The sequence below is a fragment of the Oncorhynchus nerka genome, linkage group LG11 (assembly GCF_034236695.1).
Source record: "Oncorhynchus nerka isolate Pitt River linkage group LG11, Oner_Uvic_2.0, whole genome shotgun sequence".
Lineage (NCBI taxonomy): Eukaryota > Metazoa > Chordata > Actinopteri > Salmoniformes > Salmonidae > Oncorhynchus > Oncorhynchus nerka.
The window spans coordinates 26,285,043-26,295,222 of NC_088406.1; positions in this window are offsets into that span (position 1 = coordinate 26,285,043).

Genomic DNA, 10,180 nt, shown 5'->3' on the forward strand with positions numbered 1-10,180 from the left:
TCAACTCAGTGTCACATATTTTCCTGGTTGTAGTTTCTAAGGGAAAATATACATGTTATTTTCTCATCCTCGATTTCAGATCCTAATGGTCAGTATATTATTGTGGTTGGGACACTGTATTCTAGTGAGAGCATAAACTGGCGCTCACTTTTTTGGGTGTGCATATCGGAATGTTTCTTGGTAGCCTATTGGTTTTCATGGTTGCAAATGGAATAGTACATATTGGAAACATGTTCAGGCTGGCATAGCTTAATTGATTACATGGGTCGAATTTGATCAGAAGTGTATTGTGCCATATGACAACTTGTTGCTGTACTCATGAGCGGCATGGGTGCGCTCCAACCTGTCACTTCAAAAGCACTCAATTAATGGTCTTGGAGACTCAACACCTGAACTTTACGGTTGTGATATAGCTTGATATAAGCAGAATTCTCTGTCAGATAGAGTTGACCGTACAGTATGTGTTTTACACAGTAACATTGCTGTTTATTTGACTTTATTTCCAAGATGGCGTAGCAATGCAGACGTGGTTTGTTGTCCTCTTGTTTACTTTTTGTATTTTTCGTATTTTTTTGTATATATTTCAATATATTTTCAATCTCTTTTCCATTTTTTTTATTAAATATACCTTCCGGTAACCCGCCTCACCCAATGTGACACGGATCCGCTATTTTTTAGACCTTATAGCCAGAACCTCCATCAAAAGCTAGCCATCAGAAGCTAACCAGCTAATTAGCTACTAGCTATTTAGTCATTGTTAGTCACTGCTAGCAGCCTTTACCTTCAGCACAGACACCAGCTGTTTTTTTTTGCCTGGATAATACTTGCCAGCCTGCCTGTATCGGACTGTTTTCTCCACTACAATGCCAGATTCCTGCCGTAAACTCTGGACCATTACTCCTGATCATCACAGCTAGCTAGCTGCCACAGAGTGACCCAGCCCCGAAGCTAGCCCTGAGCCAGGCCCACCTCCCGGCCTACTCTGTGATCACTCGGCTACTCAGCCGATGCCTCCCGGACTCTACCCCTAACACGGCTAGAATCCACTACTCCACCGGATCCTTGCTGTAAGCTCTGGACCTTTGCATCTGATCATCACTGCTAGCTAGCTGCTGCCGAGTGGCTATAGTGGCTAACGCCCCTGCCCCGAAGCTAGCACCAGTTAGCCGCAAGTCAGGCGCATCTCCCGGCTAGCAAACAAAATTACTACAACTACAATACCTCTTTCGCCATCTGGCCCGGACCCTATGTTGACACAGTGCCCCGCCTTACCACCATGACTGGTCCGCCGACATAACTCCATCCGCTGTGCCCTCAACCGGCCTTTGCTGGACATCGGAGCAGACGCTTCTAGTTACCCTGGCCTGCTAACTTTAAACGCTGTGTCTCCCGCGTGCTAGCGTTGTAGAGACTACCCCGCCGCTTCCCTGTTCCATCTATTGCTGTTCACTGGGCCCTATGATCACTTGGCTACATAGCTGATGCCTGCTGGACTGTTCATTAATTATTTTTTGTTCATCTGTTGGCTCCTGCCTTGAACTCAGGCCCTGTGTGTAGTAAACCGACCCTCTCTGCCTATTCATAGCCATTTTACATGTTGTTGTTGTCCTAGCTGATTAGCTGTTGTTGTTTTACCCATTGTTGTCTTAGCTAGCTCTCCCAATCAACGCCTGTGATTTCTTTATGCCTCACTTTATGTCTCTCTCAAATGTCAATATGCCTTGTACACTGTTGTTTAGGATAGTTATCATTGTTTTATTGCTTTATCATTGCTTCTCTGGACGGTTCTGACCAAGAATATGTGGACAACTACAAATACCTAGGTGTCTGGCTAGACTGTAAACTCTCCTTCCAGACTCATATTAAACATCTCCAATCCAAAATTAAATCTAGAATCGGCTTCCTATTTCGGAACAAAGCCTCCTTCACTCACGCCGCCAAACATACCCTCGTAAAACTGACTATCCTACCGATCCTCGACTTCGGCAATGTCATTTTCAAAATAGCTTCCAATACTCTACTCAGCAAACTGGATGCAGTCGATCACAGTGCCATCAGTTTTGTCACCAAAGCCCCTTATATCACCCACCACTGCGACCTGTATGCTCTAGTCGGCTGACCCTCGATACATATTCGTCCCCAGAACCACTGGCTCCAGGTCATCTATAAGTCTATGCTAGATAAAGCTCCGCCTTATCTCAGCTCACTGGTCACGATAACAACACCCACCCGTAGCACGCGCTCCAGCAGGTACATCTCACTGGTCATCCCCACAGCCAACACTTCATTTGGCCGCCTTTCCTTCCAGTTCTCTGCTGCCAATGACTGGAACGAATTGCAAAAATCTCTGAAGCTGGAGACTTGTATTTCTCTTACTAACTTTAAACATCAGCTATCTGAGCAGCTAACCGATTGCTGCAGCTGTACATAGCTCATCTGTAAATAGCCCACCCAATCTACCTACCTCATCCCCATATTGTTTTTATTTACATTCTGCTCTTTTGCACACCAGTATTTCTACTTGCACATCACCATCTACTCATCTATCACCCCAGTGTTAATTTGCTAAATTGTAATTACATCGCTACTAAGGCCTATTTATTGCCTTACCTCCTCACGCCATTTGTACACACTGTATATATACTTTCTTTTTTTCTATTGTGTTATTGACTGTCCTCTTGTTTATTCCATGTGTAACTCTGTGTTGTTGTTTGTGCCGCACTGCTTTGCTTTATCTTGGCCAGGTCACAGTTATAAATGAGAACTTGTTCTCAACCAGCTTACCTGGTAAAACAAAGGTGAAATAAAAATAAATAAAGGCATTTTTTCACAGTGGCATCGTTATGCTAAGCTGTTAATGGCATCAAAACCAAAATTCTGAACACTTTATCTAGCCTAAACAACTGCAGATGGGTAACCCCATGCTACAGCCATCTATAGCCTAATCACTATCTGTAAACACTATCTGTAAAGATGTGTTACTGAGAGTCGGGATTCAAGTTCAGGGAGGGAGTGTTTTAATAAATAAACTCAATATGAAACATGAACAACGCACAGATTTAACACTGGAACAGAAACAATAACTCCTGGGGAAGGAACCAAAGGGAGTGACATATATAGGGAAGGTAATCAGGGAAGTGATGGAGTCCAGGTGAGTGTGATGACGTACATGTGTGTGTAACGATGGTGACAGGTGTGCGCCATAATGAGCAGCCTGGTGACCTAGAGGCCGGAGAGGGAGCACACGTGACACTATCCTACATCAGTTAGGCTACAGGAGAATTGTCATTGCTAATAGCACACCTGCCTGAAAATATGTAGTCTATAGCGTTTGGTGAAAGAGACAGTCCTAAAAATACAACTTTTTGCCAAAATTAGCTAATTTATGGAGGAATATTAGCAGGTGCGTGGTGTGCGCTGACCTCTAAATGGGTATTAAATTGCATTCCAAGTTGCATTGAAGATCCCTGAGAACACACTGGCCTCCATCATTCCTTAATCCCATAATGGAAGAAGTTTTTTGAACCATCAAAACTCTTCCTAGAGCTGTCCGCCTGGCCAAACTGAGCAATTGTGGAAGAAGGGCCTTGGTCAGGGAGATGACCAAGAACCTGATTGTCACTCTGACAAAGCTCCAGATTTCCTCTGTGGAGATGGGAGAACCTTCCAGAAGGACAACCATCTCTGGAGCACTCCACCAATCAGGCCTTTATGGTAGAGGGGCCAGATGGAAGGCACTCCTCAGTAAAAGTTACATGACAGGCTGCTTGGAATTTGTCAAAAGACACGTAAAGGACTGGAGGATTTTGTTTTCTCATTTTGTCTGTCATAGTTGAAATGTACCTATGATGAAAATTACAGGCCTCTCTCATCTTTTTAAGTGGGAGAACTTGCACAATTGGTGGCTGACTAAATACTTTTTTGCCCCACTGTACCTGAGCACAGGAGTTTCCTGTTTTAGTTTCAGTCTATAGGCTGGGAGCAACAAAATGGTGTCATGGTCAGATATTCCAAAGGCAGGGCGGAGGAGGGCTTTGTATGCATCGCGGAAGTTAGAGTAGCAATGATCCAGAATGCAACCAGCTTGTGTCGTGCATTCGATATGCTGATAGAATTTAGGAAGTCTTGTTCTCAGGTTAGCTTTGTTAAAATCCCCAGCTACAATAAATGCAGCCTCAGGATGTATGGTTTCCAGTTTACATAGAGTCTAGTGAAGTTCTTTCAGGGCCGACGATGTTTCTGCTTGGGGGTGGGAAATACACGGTTGTGACTATAATCAAACAGAATTCTCTTGGATGATAATGCAGTCGGCATTTGATTGTAAGGAATTCTAGGTCAGGTGAACAAAAGGACTTGAGTTCCTGTATGTTGTTATGATTACACCATTTGTCGTTAATCATAAGGGATACACCCTCACTCTTCTTCTTACCAGAGAGATGTTTGTTTCTGTCGGCGTGATGCATGAAGAAACCAGGTGGCTGTACCGACTCTGATAACATATCCCGAGTGAGCCATGTTTCTGTGAATCAAATAATGTTACAATCTCTGATGTCTCTCTGGAAGGCAACTCGTGCCCTAATTTCGTTCACCTTGTTATCTAGAGATTTGACATTGGAAAGTAATATGCTCAGAAGTGGTGGATGGTGTGCTCGCCTTCTTATTCTGACCAGTAGGCCGCTCCGTCTGCCTCTCCTTCGGCGACCGCGTTGTTTTGGGTCGGCCTCTGGGATAAGATCCCAGGTCCGAACAAAGGATCCGATTCAGAAAGTCATATTCCTGGTCATAATGTTGGTAAATTGACATCACTTTTATATCCAGTAGTTCTTCCAGGTTGTATGTAATAACACTTGAGATTTTCTGGGAAAACAATGTAAGAAGTAATGCATAAAGAAACGAAGAACCTGTAGCGGGGCAACCATCTCTGTCGGCGCCATCTAGCTCTAAATCCATTATCTGTTACTTCTGTTATTACCATGTATATTTATTTAAGCCTGGCCTTGTTTTGTTCTGAAATATCAAGAACGACTGTTTGATTTTAGGCCCTGAAATCTCCATTCCCTGTTTGGGACCTGTTTGATTCTGTAGCCTACCACATTAGTACATCATTTTGCAATCACAATCATCCTGTTCATTCACTTGCTTTACCCTGGTTATATCTAAATAAGTCGTATTTGTTTTGTAAAACATCTACTGTCTCCAGGATTATATTGCCTTGTAAGTTTAAGAACTAATAAATGAACTGTAGTTATAATTGTAACTATTTGATATTTTCTTGCTGTCTTATAGCAAGTTGTGCTCCATCAATAATTTCACACTCCCTTACAGATAGAAGGAAAGGAACTATGGTGAAGGAATGTCTACACTTCTCACCTGTAACGGGTTGCTGTATGAGAAACACTGAGACGGTAAGCCTGGCATCGTGAAGTTGGCCCGCCAGATTCCATCGATTCAGGCCAGAAAGATCCACCGGCTGTGGCACTCAGCAGATGAGTGCACCCGGAGGATAAATCACAGCACAGTTGATTGACAGACTGTGGGAGCAACACAAAGATTCCCTCCCTTGACAACAACACAACTGGTTTAGTGACGCTGCAGTGCCCAATCCATGTGATTGGAGGCAGGGGGAAATGCGGAAATGGATCAGCCTGGTAACTCAAGGTATGGGGATGCAGGCCTTTGGCAATGACAAGACCAACAAAACTTGACTTGCTAATCCCTCTTCAATGAATTCAAGCACGGTTAGTACATTGATGGGCTTAAGTTGAGGGTCAATGTTTATCCCACCCGGATGCTCGCAAGGGGAAGGCCGGAGATGGATTCTTCTTGCAGGTGCTGTCCAGCCACGTATGAATCTTGCTCACACATCCTGGGTCAATGGTTGTCGATCCAAGGAGCCCACATAAATAGGCAAAACAAGGTGTGTGAACTATTAGTAACGGAAGCTGAAAGCAACAGATGGAATTTTATCAAGGAGATGCATATCTCCATGCTGAATGGGAGACTTAGGAAACCTGACTTGATATTTGTGAAAAGCTGTGCAGATTTGGAGGTTGATATTACGGTGCGATACGAAGTCGCCTTTGACACCCTCGAGGTGGCTAAATCTGAAAAGATTGCACACTACCTCCCTGTTGCTCCATCAATCATAAACAAGCTGCCGGGAGTCGACAGGGCCACCTTCTTTTGCTTCCCAGTAGGGGCCCGGGGGCAAGTGACCTACTCGTAAAGATCAAGTTTTGCAGGTCATGGGAGTATCTCGGTCCTGAAGGGCAGCCTTCGTAAAGCTGATAAACTGGAGAGTCCTGCTCTACTCCATAGATCTGCTGAGAGAATTCCTCTGTGCAGACCAACTCGAGAAAGACGCACCAAGGCACGAAGGTGTTTAAACAACCCGGGGCCACATCAGGCTAAGTGGATAATGCAGCCCCGGATTGTTTAAACAGCAGGTCCGGGACAAGGACGTGCTACCTTGTCCCGGACCTGCTGTTTTCAACTCTCTCTCTCTCTACCGCACCTGTTGTCTCTAACTCTGAATGATCGCTATGAAAAGCCAACTGACATTTACTCCTGAGGTGCTGACCTGTTGCACCCTCTACAACCACTGTGATTATTATTATTTGACCCTGCTGGTCATCTATGAACGTTTGAACATCTTGGCCATGTACTGTTATAATCTCCATCCGGCACAGCCAGAAGAGGTCTGGCCACCCTTCAGAGCCTGGTTCCTCTCTAAGTTTCATCCTAGGTTCCTGCCTTTATGGGAAGTTTTTCCTAGCCACGGCGCTTCTACATCTGCATTGCTTGCTGTTTGGGGTTTTAGGCTGGTTTCTGTACAGCACTTTGTGACATCAGCTGATGTAAAAAAGGGCTTTATAAATTCATGTGATTGCTTGATATTGCTCCCTACTCCATAGAACGAAAACCATAACCGCAGTTGGGAGTCCACTTCGGTGCTCGTCAGAGCATGGTGTAATAGGGTACTCAGATGACAGTGCAGGCTGAAGAGAGTAAACAGGGGTTGCTCACAGTGGTTCATCCTGGCATCAGAAATATGTAAACTTAAATCTAAATTTTAATATAACACAAAGTCATAAAGTTACAAATCGATTTTGTTTGTGCGTGCGTGCATGTGTGTGTGACTCCCTAGCTGCAGGAGAAGCATGCTGAGGTGAGAGGGGTTTGGGGGTGTTGTTGGAGAGTGAGGACACAGACCAAACTCAGCTGGAGAGACTGGAGCATGGAATAACAAACTACCTTCACATAGTCACCAACCTGGACATCACAGTAAGACGCACACACACGTACGCACATACCGACAGAGACATACACACACTTGCACACTTACTCTCTAGCTTTCATTCATGACATCTCTCTCTCTCTCTCTCTTTCTTTCATTCTTTCTTTCTTTTTTTCTCCACAAATACTTGACTGTTTGTCTGCTGGTCCACAGGATGACATGACAGACCCAGATCCAGACCCAGGCTGTCCCAGCCAGCAGAGCCAGAGTCTGAACCAGGTGCTGTAGCTGTACGGCAAGCTGCTCCGGGGGAAGCTGGAGTGCCTCTCCCTGGACCTCAGAGACAGCTGCTTGGGACAGAGATGATAACCTGGGATTTCTTCTCTCTCCCTTATCAATGCTGAACTGGATGAAGAATCTAGGGCACACCCTGGTGGAGATCTCTTTACTACACGGCAGTGTTTTGCTACCACCTGGATTTATTGATGGAGTTACAGAGTCCTCTGCTGGTGATATACAGCACGACATGGTGTGGTACCCGTTGAGGGATAGGTGGGATCTGAGTAGGCTACAACTGGCTTCTATAGAGCTCGCCAGCGTGTAGTCCTAAAAACTGGAAATGAGTTTCCTCTGGTTGGTTCAGCCATTCCTATAGGGGAAATGAATGTTGAAAGAATGCGGTTATGACAGCTTTAGGAGATCTTATATTTTTTGTTCTGTAAGATATCAGTTAACACTACCTTTATGAATGATGTCTTTCTGTGCTTGCTTTGCTGCTTACATAAATGCTTCAAATTTCACAAAAAGTGACATTAGCTGATGAAGATGATCTCATAGAACAAAATGCATACAATCTCCCCAACCTGTGCTTATCAAAATCCTTATTTTCAGCATTAATCCAAAACCCCATTCATTTCCCCATAGGCTTTGGCCAGCGAGCCATGGCGGAGTTAGATCCACAAAAGGACGCCATTAATGGCTCTCTGTTAGAAGCAGGCACTATCAGTGAGGCAAAGTCCACAGAGACTGGACCTATGCTCTTAATTAGATGAGACAATTCTAAAGACTGTTGGCCCCACTTTAAACTGCCTCTGTGCCAAATTGGAAGAAGACTTGCTACATTATTTATTCAAATGGGAATATCCACAGAGTAAAGGTAGCCTATTATGTATGGTTTTTCACAGCCATGATAGGAGGGAAAAAACATCCATGGTGGAAATATAGTTGGTTAAAAATCGATTACTGCACTGGTTGGAAGAATGGAAGAGGAATATTTATCAAATGCACACTTTTGAAGAATGGTTGGTTTGGAAAAAGTTGAGCCAAAAGACTGAATAAAAAGGTCAAGCGAGGGAGGGAGAAAGAGTGTGTGTGTTGTATTCTGTATGATTGATATTCATATAGGCTATGTCACAGTTTATATAGAAATATGATTAGCTTATTATTTCTGTATTTTCAATATGCATGATGTAGCCTGTTACATGGAATGTTATAACAAATTGAAATCATTAAATGCATTCCATTAAACGGTGTAGGCTATGTAAATAATTACATGTATAGACGTTATGTAGCCTCCCCATGGTTTCTATTTATAGACTACATCCGTAGAAGATTAAATCTAATGCAAGAGTGTGGATTTTTGGTATTAGTGCTGGACTCAGTGATTTATTTAGCAGTTTTTAGGTTGCGATTCCATGGTAACGTCAGATAGAAGGATTAGCCAACAGCAACATAATTACTGTAGGCTAATTTATTCCAAGGATACAATGTCACTTGTTGAGTGTAAACAGGTGTCAACTTTCGTTTCGATGCAAAGTTTCCAGTAATAAGGAAGTAAGACACGGAGATTGTCACAATGTAATATTTTAAACCAAAATGCTTTGACAAGTTGGAGAGAGTTGATTGGACAATTGGGCTGGCTCATACGAGCGGGTGACAAACTAGAAAATACTGGCGTCACATGATAAATCTAGTCAACGGAATGAGCTCCGTGAAATCAGCGCCAATATGCGACATCAACGTGTCCCAAATAGCTTCAAAATAAAAGTTCTCCATTTACTTGAACACAATGGCTTGTTCGACATTGCCGATTGACTGATATACAAATCACCTTGCATCATAAATAACTACTTTGTAGAACAGTCAGTCAGCATTTACACAGGATGTATGGTGATTTGACTCTTTTGAACAAGGCCAGCATCACACACGCTATCACCATAAGGCCATTTTCTAATAAAAAATCCCCCCTGAAAAAAAGGTTACTTGACTGTTAAAGAATGCTTTTCTGATTTAACAATTAAAAAAACATATAGTTTAAAGTTCCATGCATTTATTGAAAACACAAACAACATAGAGTCTGGTGTCTAGGTTTCTTCCTAGGTTCCTGCCTCCATGGTTGTTTTCCAAGCCACTGTGCTTCTGCATCTTCATTGCTTTGCTCTTTGGGGGTTTAGGCTCGGTATCTGTAAAGCACTTTGTAACAACTGCTGACGTAAAAAGGGCATTATGAAATACATTTGATCGATTGATCAACAGATGTTTGATTCTATAACATTTATTTTAAACTATAGATGTCGTCAGCATAAAAGGGGGCATTTCAGAATCATCAGACTCTCTACTAATAAGATCCAGTTTCATACCATGAAGTTTACCGCAAGTGTCTATTTTTCAGCAGAAAGCTACTGTGACCGCTGACCCCAAAAAATACCCCAATAACCCAAGGCCTTTTTTTTAATTTTTTTTTTACAAATCTCTCTAAAAAATATCCCAATAACCCAAGGCCTTATTTACAAATCTCTCTAAAAAATACCCCAATAACCCAAGGCCTTATTTACAAATCTCTCTAAAAAATATCCCAATAACCCAAGGCCTTATTTACAAATCTCTCTAAAAAATATCCCAATAACCCAAGGCCTTATTTACAAATCTCTCTAAAAAATACCC